The 12,585-nt window shown below is 39.9% G+C and overlaps 1 protein-coding gene across 1 annotated transcript in view; it reads left to right on the plus strand.

Annotated features, from left to right (window-relative positions):
- The window catches only part of COL4A1 (collagen type IV alpha 1 chain), a 222,134-nt gene that overhangs the window by 81,442 nt on the left and 128,107 nt on the right, over positions 1–12,585 (plus strand). The window lies entirely within an intron of this gene.

A 12,585-nucleotide genomic window follows, 5' to 3' on the forward strand; every position in this document is an offset into this window, starting at 1 on the left:
TATATGCATTTTATATTTATAAATACATGCTGTAAAACTTGATGTCATATACAGGGCCTGATGCTTCAAATGTCAATACCATGAGTGGCATTGCCAGTTTTACTCAACACTGCATGCCACCTAAGGTTTAGGTTCACATCTAGCTGTTTTGTACATGCTGCCTTTGCCCATTTGAATGGGCTGCTGTACCTGCGGAAAACACAAAAAAAAAAGTCTCTTCATCTTTTCAAGACCACAGCACCCAAAAACACACTGCATTTTCAGCTAAAGAGCGGCACTTTTGCCTGCGGGTGCTGGAACCTGTGCAATTTACACCCATTTCTGCACTATGCTGAGGTTTATAAAAATATAGGGTTATAAAGATATCATTGTAAGAAGTAACTTACTATATACAATTGCATTATTAATTTTAAGAGGCTATGTAGCTTAAAATCTGGTATCACCCCTAATCCAGTGAATACAAGTGGCGCATACATTTCATAATGCTATCATTAAACATCAATTAACATTCATATATTGTGTCATTCTTTGTCTTCACCCTTATTGCTGTAGCCAAAAATACATAAATAAATAAAATTATAATAAAACAACTAAGTGAATATGACACAAAATTGTGACAGTCCATGTTTCCCGTGAAAAAAACATATACAGTTGCAAGAAAAAGTATGTGAACCCCTTGGGATTACGTGGAGTTTTTCATGAATTGGGCATAAAATGTGCTCTGAACGTCATCTAAGTCACAACAATAGAAGAACACAGTCTGCTGAACATAATACTACACAAGCATTAGATGTTGCCATGGTTTAATTGCACATAACATGTAAACATTCACAATGCAGGGAGGAAAAAGTATGTGAGGCCCTAGCTTAATGACTTCTCCCAGAGCTAATTGGAGCCAGGAGTGAGCCAACCTTGACTCCAAACAGTGTGATGATATTGGATGTGTTGCTGACAGCTGTCCTGCCCTTAAAAAACACACACCTGTTTTGGGTTTACTGGTTTCAAGAAGCACTGTCTGATGTGAACCATGCCTCGCAGAAAAGAGCTCTCAGAAGACCTACCATCAAGAATTGTTGACTTGCATGAAGCTGGAAAGGGTTACAAAAGTATCTCCAAAAGCCTTGATGTTCATGTGTCCACGGTAAGACAGACTGTCTACAAATGGAGAAAGTTTAGCACTGTTGCTACTCTCCCTAGGCATGGTCGTCCTGTAAAAATGACTGCAAGAGCACAGCGCAGAATGCTGCATGAGGTAAAGAAGAATCCCAGAGTGTCAGCTAAAGACCTACAGAAATCTCTGGCACATGCTAACATTTTTGTTGACACATCTACAATAAGGAAAACATTAAACAAGAATGGAGTACATGGGAGGACACCACGGAAGAAGCCATTGCTGTCCAAAAAGAATATTGAAGCACGTTTGAAGTTTGCAAAAGAGCACCTGGATGTTCCACAGCACTACTGGCAAAATATATGAAACAGATGAAACCAAGATTGAGTTGTTTGGGAAGAACACACAACACTATGTGTGGAGAAAAAAAGGCACAGCACACCAATATCAAAACCTCATCCCCACTGTGAAACATGGCGGAGGGAGCATCATGGTTTGGGGCTGCTTTGCTGCCTCAGGGCCTGGACGGATTGTTGTCATTGATGGGAAAATGAATTCCAGAGTTTATCAAGACATTTTGCATGAAAACGTACGACCATCTGTCCACCAACTGAAGCTCCGCAGAGGATGGGTGATGCAACAGGACAATGACCCAAAGCATACAAGTAATTCAACAAAACAATGGCTGCAACAGCACAGAATATGCCTTCTGGAGTGGCCCAGTCAGAGTCCTGACCTCAACCCCATTGAAATGCTGTGGCATGACCTTAAGAGAGCGATTCACACCAGACATCCCAAGAATATTGCTACACTGAAACAGTTTTGTGAAGAGGAGTGGTCCAAAATGACTCCAGATCGTTGTGCAGGTCTGATCTGCAACTACAGGAAACGTTTGGTTGAGGTTATTGCTGCCAAAGGAGGGTCAACCAGTTATTAAGTCCAAAGGTTCACATACTTTTTCCTCCCTGCACTGTGAATGTTTACATGTTATGTGCAATTAAACCATGGCAACATCTAATGTTTGTGTAGTATTATGTTCAGCAGACTGTGTTCTTCTATTGTTGTGACTTAGATGACATTCAGAGCACATTTTATGCCCAATTCATGCAAAACTCCATGTAATCCCAAGGGGTTCACATACTTTTTCTTGCAACTGTATATGAAAAACTCAGAGTCCCGTGATAGAAAAGAAATTAAAGTCCAGTGTTGAAATGAATTCATAAAGAAAAAATTAAAGTCCAGTGTTGAAATGAATTCAAGTGACGAAAAAAATGTAAAAGTGTTTAAACTCTGTGATGAGCCCACCATGCACCCCCACTCAGGTGTACACTCACCAGATATTGCCTTTTTTAAAGCATAATCAAGAGAATATCCATTAATTAGACCAGGAGGTTCCTCCAAGAATCACCCTTCTAAGATTGGTTGCCAGGATAATAGAAAAACTCCACTCCAAACATTAAAAACATCAACAAGCCCAAATGATCAATCCTAGTGTCACGCAGATACCGCAATATAGTGACATTTGGATAACAATTTAAAGTGGTCACTTATAGAATACATAAAATCTGGTATGTCTAAGATCAGAAGGTTGACAAGCATGGGGTTTCTTGACATGCTGATTCCAGCCTGTATGTCTTGGTCCCACAAAAGAGGTACACCCTTCTAAATACCCTGGTAACTAATGTTAGAAAGGTAAGTAAGATGCAACCCCCTCTCCCTCAACAAAGAGACCCTTTGGACTGCTGAGGTTTGGGTTCACAGCTACCATGGGTTTGAGGTGAAATCTGCAAGTTTAAGATTTGTGATCCTGGTAAATGTATATACAGATTCGCCCAGGTGGGGGGCAAAGGGAATCCATAGTGTCAGTGTATTGGAATGCACTGTAGGGAAAGGATAGAGAAAATTCACAACCTGCACAGAAAGAGATTAGGGTCATTTAAGTAAAAAGACTATATTTTTAAAGTCTTGTCTTTTTGGTCGATATGATGTCAGCAGTTACTTTTAGATCCTGTTCCATCAGTGGCTACATTATATAGTACATGATACAGTATAGTATTTTCAAACACTGAGTTGTACTGTGACCTTCGGGAAAATTGGACATTGGCGAAGAAAACTGTAAGGGCTTCCTAGTATAACTCTTCCTGCTCCAACATGCCTAGTTTTTTGCTAGTGTCCTTAGAAGAATGGACACTTCTCTCTGTTCAGTTGCTGCAGAGCCAGTGAGGCTCATTTTTGCAGCTAACAGATGGTTAAGGACTCAGCAAACAAAGGACTGGAAGTCCTTACCAAGTCTTTTTCCTGGTCCTGGTCCTGCTTTGCTACCTCTCATTGCTGCCATGACCAATTACCAAACCCTGGGGGTTTGGGCTAAGGGTACTTCTAAGGCCCCCAAATCAATCTTAAGTGATGCTTCAGTTTTGCATCTATTGGAATTCTTGCTTGCTGCCCTACATTACAGCAATTTAAAGGCTTGTTGATGTTGTACATCTGATATCCTGAACGGGTCTCCTGTCTGCATATACAGTATGTGAATGACATTTTGGCTTAAAAGTTGGTCTGCTGAACGGCAGTGCAAAACAACGCTTACTGAATAAGCCTTTTGTGGATAAACATCTCCTTGGTGCTTTTCTGGACAGTTTTATTACAGATGTTTTGGTAGGAAAGAGTACCATCCCATCCCAGCCAAGAAATCCTCCTTTCTCTGGAACAGAGTTGCTTTCATGCTTCAAAAACCTCTAAGCCCATGTCCAGGCCTGGGACTTGACTTTGTCGCTACCTTGGGCACCAAAAACATTCAACCAGTGAGAAGGCTCTCCTTGCAATAAGTGTGCACCCCCACTTCCTTAAACTGGGGGGCATTTGTTTGGTTTTGCATCCACCTGGAACTAATGCATTTCAGACACAGAGGTGAGGGACAGGGGTCCAGAGGCTTTTTGTTAAATTTTTTACTATACTTCTGACCTGCTTCATGCTGTCACATCCTTCCTTGATTCATCAACAGAAGGGGGCATGCACAACATTTTAAACCTAAAATCATTCAATGACTTGTATTATGTAAAAAGGTTCTGTACAGAAATGACCTAGTCAGTCCTTGCTTCACTTCTTTGGGAGGGAATCAGAGCTGGAACTGTATCTGGGCCTCATTAAGGACATTGCCCTGTCTAGGATTTTCCTTCAGCTGGACTATTTCCAGTCTTTGTGCTCACATTCAAGACTCTGCAATCCAGGAGCCTGATTCTGCAATCCAGGAGAAATCTTATTTTGGCTTAGGCAGAACATGTTCCAGCCCTGACCCCTGACCGCCGTGCACATCTTAGATGTGGGAAAAACTGGCAGGTAGACTTCCTCAGTTGGCATTTTCTTTTCTCTGGAGAATAGTCTTGACCAGGGGCGGACTGACCATTCGAGCACTCGGGCACTGCCCGAGGGCCCGGGGTCAGTAGGGGGCCCCATGACATGCCCCTGGTACCTTTCATTGGCTTTTTCATAGACTTTTTTGGGTGTGGGCGAGGACACAGGGGCCCCATGATCCCCTATTGCCCGGGGGCCCAATGATCTGCCCTTGGTCTTGACACAGAGGTGCCTTTTTTATGTTTGGTGCTTGAAGCTCAGCTTCCAATTGTTACTGAGCTGTCCTTGGAGCTGCATTTTGTTCTCAGCATGCTGTTGTGAAAACAAAAAAAAATTAAGTGCAATAATAGTGTGTTTCTTGTAAATGTGGGTCTACTTAAAATTTTCCTGTAGCTGGCCAATTTTACAATACTGTGTCTTCTTCTGTCTCCTAATCCTTGTAATATAAAACCTGCCTGTTTTTTTTCTAGTACATTTGAGTCAATTTCCCCTCATTTAGAGCATTCTGCAGCTGGCTATGCTACACTGATGTATCAACTGCACTCTCCTAACTCCTAATGAGGCTTTGATAAAAATTGGCCAGAAGCAGGACAGTGAGAATAGGAACGTCCTCAGCTAACTACTGGCTAATTTTTGTCTGCTGATCAAAGTGGGCCTGTTCCTGTTTAATGAAAAAGCATATTACACTCCTAAAGCTACCTTTAAAAAAGATTTTTTTTCAAAATGAAATGAATTATTTTGTGGTGATCCAACTGTATGTAAGCCAAGCTAATTGTAAAATAAAAAAAAATAGCATAGTTAAAAATAATGCCAGTGTTCAATATTATTAAAACTGTCCATGAAAATCAAACTGTTCTGTAACATCACATGTAGCTTTGAGGCATCCCCAAGCATGTTATTTAAAATAATTGTGTATTTTCAGTGCTTTTTTTCTTTGCATTGGTACACGCTCTGAATAGCAGTGCCCATGGCTTTTTTGGGCAATAGATATCCTATCTACCCCTAAAAATTGCCACAATCCAATAACAGGATTTTCATTTTATAGACTTTAATGTGATTAATAGCAACAAAGTTTGGGTTTGCTGGATTTCAAATAGGATGCGCCAAACTGTTGACGAATAGAACCTGGGCAGATCAGCCCATCTCTACTGCTCTTGCACAAAAATACAGTAGGCTGTAAAAAGACCGTTTCTAAATAAACCCAAGCAGAGTAATTTGAAATACAAAATCTTTTATTACAAATCTTGCAAAAAAGTAAAAAAAAGTGGAACTTTTGAGATTCAGGTTCTGACTGTTTTTCATTATTATGGACATTTTCATGATGCTGATGGTCACTCTTTGCCCTTTATACATAGCTACTTTTTGAATTATCCTTAATAGGGTTATATCTACTATTTTTAATTGGCTAGAGCACACCTGCTGTTATTGGTAGTTTATATCACACAACATTATTGACAGCCTGTTGATGTTGTAATCCGGATTGCTGATCTTTATCTATTTGTGGTGTGTTTCTTCACCTTGCAAGGTTTCACTTTTTTGCAAGATTTGTAATAAAGGATTTTGTATTTCAAACTACTCTGCTTGGGTTTATTTAGAACCGTTCTTTTCACAGCCTTCTCTTATGGCTGTATTTTTGTGCAATAGTTTTGCTCAGTTATAACCCACATCTTTATTTATGTTGAGTCAGAGAGTTATTATGTAGGAATGATCCACCTACTTTTGTGGCATTTTTCTGATTATTCCATCTCTACTGCTAACCTATTCACTACGAAACAGGAAAGAGTTAAGTTGAACAAACACAATGCCATTAAAACGCCTCATTTTAATACTGTACATTAAACAATGCTCTCCATGTTCTCCACTTTCAGTATTAAATCTGTAAGGGTTAAATATATGTAAAATAGGTTGTTCCCCATGATTTTGCTCTCTGGTGCTCAATATGAGACTATGTTATTATATTTCGATTTATGGGAATTTCCTTTGCACTCTTACTCTAATTACTGGAATAATTCAGTAGGAAGTATTTATCCTATGAGGGGACATTAATATGTTTTCCAGAGTAAATCCCTGAAGCATTTATGAAGGAAAAGGAGACCTAAAGCAGGATGCAGACGTAGAGCAGGATGAAGAAGATGTGAGGATAACCCTGAGATTAATCCTTGTTAAATCTATTAACTAGATACCATAACAGGGGGAGAAGGGAAGTCTTAGTAAAGTGTTTAAAAACAGTGGCTTTTTTAAAATCAATTATTTAGACATAATAGGGAATAGATTCTATTGAATAAAGGCAGTTGTTGATGTGTTACTTTATGATTTACTTGAATACATCTGTCTAATTTGAATGGTATTAAAAAATGTATTAAAGTCAGCTATTGATGGTTTGAATCTCGGCCGGTTCAAATAACAGCAGGTGTACAGGTTAGACCAATTCTACTGCACCCCTGGTTTGTTGCAGGAGCATGAATGCTGTAGCTGGATCCCCTAGACATCCACTGGACTCTAGGCCTAGGTTGCCCTATGGATGCAAATTTTGGAATTCAAGCAATAATGACTCATGAATGGTATAATTGTCTGCAGCATTAAAAAACATCTACATGCATAGATTCAGGAGGATTAAAGTGGTTGTAAAGGCTCAAGGTTTTTTACCTTCATGCATTCTATGCATAAAGGTAAAAAAACCTTCTGTGTGCAGCATCCCCCCCAGCTCCTCCTAATACTCCCCTAAGCCCCCTCCGGATCCAATGATGTGTAGTGGAGTCTCAGCTATCCTGGGACTCCCTTTTCATCGACTGAGACAGAAGCTGGAGCCCTTGGCTCCCACCGCTGTCAATCACAGCCTGTGAGCCAATGAGTAGAGAGAGGGGGACAGGGCCGAGCCGCGGCTCCGTGCGTGAATGGATACACGAAGCAGCGGGTGCCCCCCTAGCAAGCTGCTTGCTGTGGGGGCACCCGAAAGGAGGAAGGGGCCAGGAGCGCTGGCGGAAGACTCGAGAAGTGGAGGATCCAGGCTGCTCTGTGCAAAATCACTGCACACAGCAGGTAAGTATAGACATGTTTGTTTTTATTCTTTAAAGAAATAAGTCTTTAGAATCACTTTAATGATTCACAAATTGCAAATCTGTCAGTCTTCCCATGGGTTTCAAACAGATCTGATCAACATTAAAAAGGAATAGGTAAGAAGCCCCAAAGGGCTCTTTTTTTACCAATTCACAGGACGGGGGTTGCAATTTTTAGGGCTAAGAGATAGCTCTGTTTATACATTTTCAGGGACCACACTCTAAGCTCCACCTTGATAATAAAAGGCATATGAGTTTCTATTAGCATAATAGGGGGTAGACATGTGCACTCCAGAAAATGTTTGTTTTGTTTCAGGTGCATTTCTTCATTAAAGGAATGTGTTTCGTCAAATTCATTATGTTGAACTGACTTGTTGTAGGATTTGTTTTGATATATTTGGCATTCGTTTTGCATATTTGTTGGACTGAGTGGATTTGAAATATGTGGCAGATTTTTCAGAAGATTGCTATATACAGTCAGGTCTATAAATATTGGGACATCGACACAATTCTAACATTTTTGGCTCTATACACCACCACAATGGATTTGAAATGAAGCGTGCTTTAACTGCAGACTGTCAGCTTTAATTTGAGGGTATTTACATCCAAATCAGATGAACGGTGTAGGAATTACAACAGTTTGCATATGTGCCTCCCACTTGTTAAGGGACCAAAAGTAATGGGACAATTGGCTTCTCAGCTGTTCCATGGCCAGGTGTGTGTTATTCCCTCATTATCCCAAATACAATGAGCAGATAAAAGGTCCAGAGTTCATTTCAAGTGTGCTATTTGCATTTGGAATCTGTTGCTGTCAACTCTCAAGATTAGATCCAAAGAGCTGTCACTATCAGTGAAGCAAGCCATCATTAGGCTGAAAAAACAAAACAAACCCATCAGAGAGATAGCAAAAACAGTAGACATGGCCAAAACAACTGTTTGGAATATTCTTAAAAAGAAGGAACGCACCGGTGAGCTCAGCAACACCAACAGACCAGGAAGACCACGGAAAACAACTGTGGTGGATGACCGAAGAATTCTTTCCCTGGTGAAGAAAACACCCTTCACAACAGTTGGCCAGATCAAGAACACTCTCCAGGAGGTAGGTGTATGTGTGTAGGTGTAAGGGAAAGAAGTGGAATGTTATGCAATGGCCAAGTCAATCACCTGACCTGAATCCGATTGAGCATGCATTTCACTTGCTGAAGACAAAACTGAAGGGAAAATGCCCCAAGAACAAGCAGGAACTGAAGACAGTTGCCGTAGAGGCCTGGCAGATCATCACCAGGGATGAAACCCAGCGTCTGGTGATGTCTATGCGTTCCAGGCTTCAGGTTGTAATTGACTGCAAAGGATTTGCAACCAAGTATTAAAAAGTGAAAGTTTGATTTATGATTATTATTCTGTCCCATTACTTTTGGTCCCTTAACAAGTGGGAGGCACATATGCAAAGTGTTGTAATTCCTACACCGTTCACCTGATTTGGATGCAAATACCCTCAAATTAAAGCTGACAGTCTGCAGTTAAAGCTCATCTTGTTCATTTCATTTCAAATCCATTGTGGTGGTGTATACAGCCAAAAATGTTAGAATTGTGTCAGTGTCCCAATATTTATGGACCTGACTGTATTTAGGGTGGATTCAATATTCACATATCAAAACTATTTAGAAGGATTAAATATTTCGGACTTTATAATAAATAATGCAAAAGTAGGCCACCCCGTTTTTTTTCAAACCCATGAATTGCATTTGAGTGTGGAACTGAACTGTCTGACTGTGACAATTACAAATTCAATTTAAATCACAAATTTACTCAAATCAGAATTATCGACTGAATTCAAAAATGTCATTAATTTCACCTTGGGCCCGAACTACCATCAAATTATATGTCGTCATCCCAATGAAAATAATGCATTATTTCATTTCGTTATAACACTTTTCATTAATTAATTTAAATTCGTTACTATATCAATTTGGAGATAAATCGGTTTGTTACAAAATTAAATGCACATGTCTAATATGGGGTCACACACTTGTAGTACTCCTGTTAAAGAGATACCGGCCTTTTTTTGGTGAGCTAGGTTATAAACTCTTGAAAAGAGTACACATTTTTTCCTACTGGTTAAAAAAAACACATATAATGATAATAATTTCTAAAACATTTTCCGCTCTTATAAATCAAACAGAATTATCACATGTGGTAACAGTGATTGTAGTTATGCTCTTTTCTTGGATAATGTTTTAGTGTCATTTAGTGTATCAGGGCCAGAGACATTTATGTGTGAAGGACATGTCCTTGCATAGATAACATGAACATTGTGCAGTTCTAGTGAAGAAATAATATATTCTTACTACACTTCACTTGTATAAACCAAGGTGCAATTAACTTCTTTTTGCTCTGCTGAATACAAATATAAACATAATTACCTAACTGGAAAGTAACATTGCATGTCCTGAAATGTTCTGCCTTGAGGGAAATTTGGCTGATTCTGGAATAAATAAGGAATTGTTAATATATTGTGTTGGCTGACATCTGTAACAGCAGGCCTAACCAAACACCATTAGTGAGAACTATACCTACAAAAATTCTATCTGACCTAGTCTTGGTATGTTAGCATGATTTGTAGATAATGAAAATCAATAAAAACTGTATTTAGGAAAAGAATACCAAACTAAACTTACGTATATGTTGTTAGGAGGCACTATCCCATATCTTCAGGCTACAGATGCTAAGGCTAGGTTCACACTTCTGCATGGTATTTCTGGCTGTAGGCAGCCTATTCCTTCCAATAGGCTGCCTTACCTGCAGAAATACAGAAAAAGATGTCCCTGACTCTTTTTCTTTTTTTATTGCGCCACACCAAGTTGCATGGTGCTGAATTAATAGCATGCCGGTGTGCCTCCTAAAAAGCAGGGCATTTTGCCTGTGGGTCGGAACACGTGCAATTTTGTGAGCTTTCCCAACCCGACAAAGTGTAAACCTAACCTAGGTTTAAAAGTGTCTTTGTCTTGGGATTTTCCTAAATTGCATTCTTCTATTTAACCAGATCCACGCCGCCCTATAGCAGAAATACTGCTATAGGGCAGCACGGGTACGCAAAATCACGTATGTATATGTGGTTTTGCAGTTTTGGGTAGGGGGTGCACGCGCCCACCCTACCCACACCGCCATTCGCGGCCTCGGCTGTCAATCATCGGGTCCTGGCTAGTGATTACTTGCCGACACCTGGTGATCGTTGAGTAACTCTGACGGGGTGGAGACCTGTATGTAAACAATACAGATCTCTTCCCTGTCAGCTCCTGAGCACTGCTTTGTATAGGTCTGCACAGCAGACCATTACTAGCAAAGAACAAAAAAAATTCCAGTATCAATACCGCCATTTGTAAACGCTATAACTTTCATGCAAACCAATAAATTTACAAATATTGGGATATTTTTATAGCAAAGACATGTAGCAGACTACGTTTTGGTGTAAATTTATGACAACATTTTTAAAAAATTTTTACTGGTTAGGTTTAATAGCTAAACGTAAAAAATATTGTTTTTTTCTCAAAATTGTCATCTTTTTTTGTTTATAGTGCAAAAAATAAAAACCGCACAGGCAATCAAATACCACCACAAGAAAGCTCTATTTGTGGGTCAATAAAGGATATAAATTTAGTTTCAGTGCAGCATTGCATGACTGCGCAATTGTCAGTTAAATTAATGCAGCGCTTTATCGCAAAAAATGGCCTGGTCAGGAAGGGGGGGTAAATCCACTGGAGGGCAAGTATCTCAGCAACCAATTGACAGGCACCTCCATTGAATTATGGGATGTGATTGGGGTATATCTGTGCCTTGCATTCCGAAAAAAGGCAGCGTTTGAATAGGACTGTTTGAAGCTCTTAGGCTAGGTTCACATATGTACGGGTGGTGCGGCTGAGGGTCCATGCAGTCGCACCACCCGCACAGAGGAATGCGGACCCGCAGGTGGGTGCCATTAATTCTAATAGCACGCCGCCCGCACTGGAAAACACAATCGTACTGGGAACCGAGGTTCCTGTGTGGGCTGCGTTGTCAGAAGAAGTGCAGGGACTTCTTCCCTGCGTGTCCCGGGGCACAGGAGTCCATTCAAACAAATGGGCTCTTGGGCCCGTGCAAAACGAGGCCCGCATGGCCGCATATATGTGAACAAGAGGTTACAGCAGACTGCAGGCACTGGATCGTGCCCACTAAAATCAGGTTAGAGTTGTATGCTTTTACTAAGTACTTAAAATGATATTTACATATCTAATTCAGAAGTTGACACAAGGGAGAAGACATCCCACTTTAAGGCCAGCCATAAAATGTCAGAACTTACATGGCTGCATTAACCAGCTTCTTAGTAGTGTGCCATTTTTCTAATACAAGTATTCTAATGGAACCTTCTTTAAATATGAGCTAATGGAACCTTCTTTAATATGAGCTGTCCTCCCAATATGTAAGCATTCTATGACACATAGAAAGCTGCTTAATTCTATAGAAATGAACTTCACCTTAGGATCCTATGTCTCATGCTAAAATGTGCATTGAGATCTGTCTATGTTCAGTTGGAGTAACACATTGGTGCGACCCACCATTGTTTAGATTAGCATATACTGTATATTCAAGACACATGCTGTAACAGGATAAATCTCTTTTCTATTGAGAAAAGGGAACAAACTGTTAATGATCATTGAGGTTTTTTTACATGTTGGGAAAATATCTTTGTCTATCTGTGAGCAGGTATGATGCCTTCAGGTGCTCTTAAATGCTCAAATTTTTGTAAGTAATGGTTGAGTTATTGCCTAGGACTAAACAACACATGTCTTCTCCAAACCTCCACAAAATAAAATGCAAACAGATTTAGGACCTCTGATATGCATTAACTATGAGCTATTTTAACTTAGGACATGTCCATTCAACCGTTAAATAAATTGGCCTTGCTTCCTTCTGTAAATTGAAAGCAGATACCTAATGTATAAATTCTCCTGATTTGAGAAGAAATATATGATGTGCCTGGAAATACCTCTATATTCTCCCCTTTATTTGAAACAGGATTTGAAAAATAGG

The sequence above is a fragment of the Staurois parvus genome, unplaced genomic scaffold (assembly GCF_062004578.1).
Source record: "Staurois parvus isolate SC_StPar_1 unplaced genomic scaffold, SC_StPar_1.0 ptg000634l, whole genome shotgun sequence".
Taxonomy (NCBI): Eukaryota; Metazoa; Chordata; class Amphibia; order Anura; family Ranidae; genus Staurois; species Staurois parvus.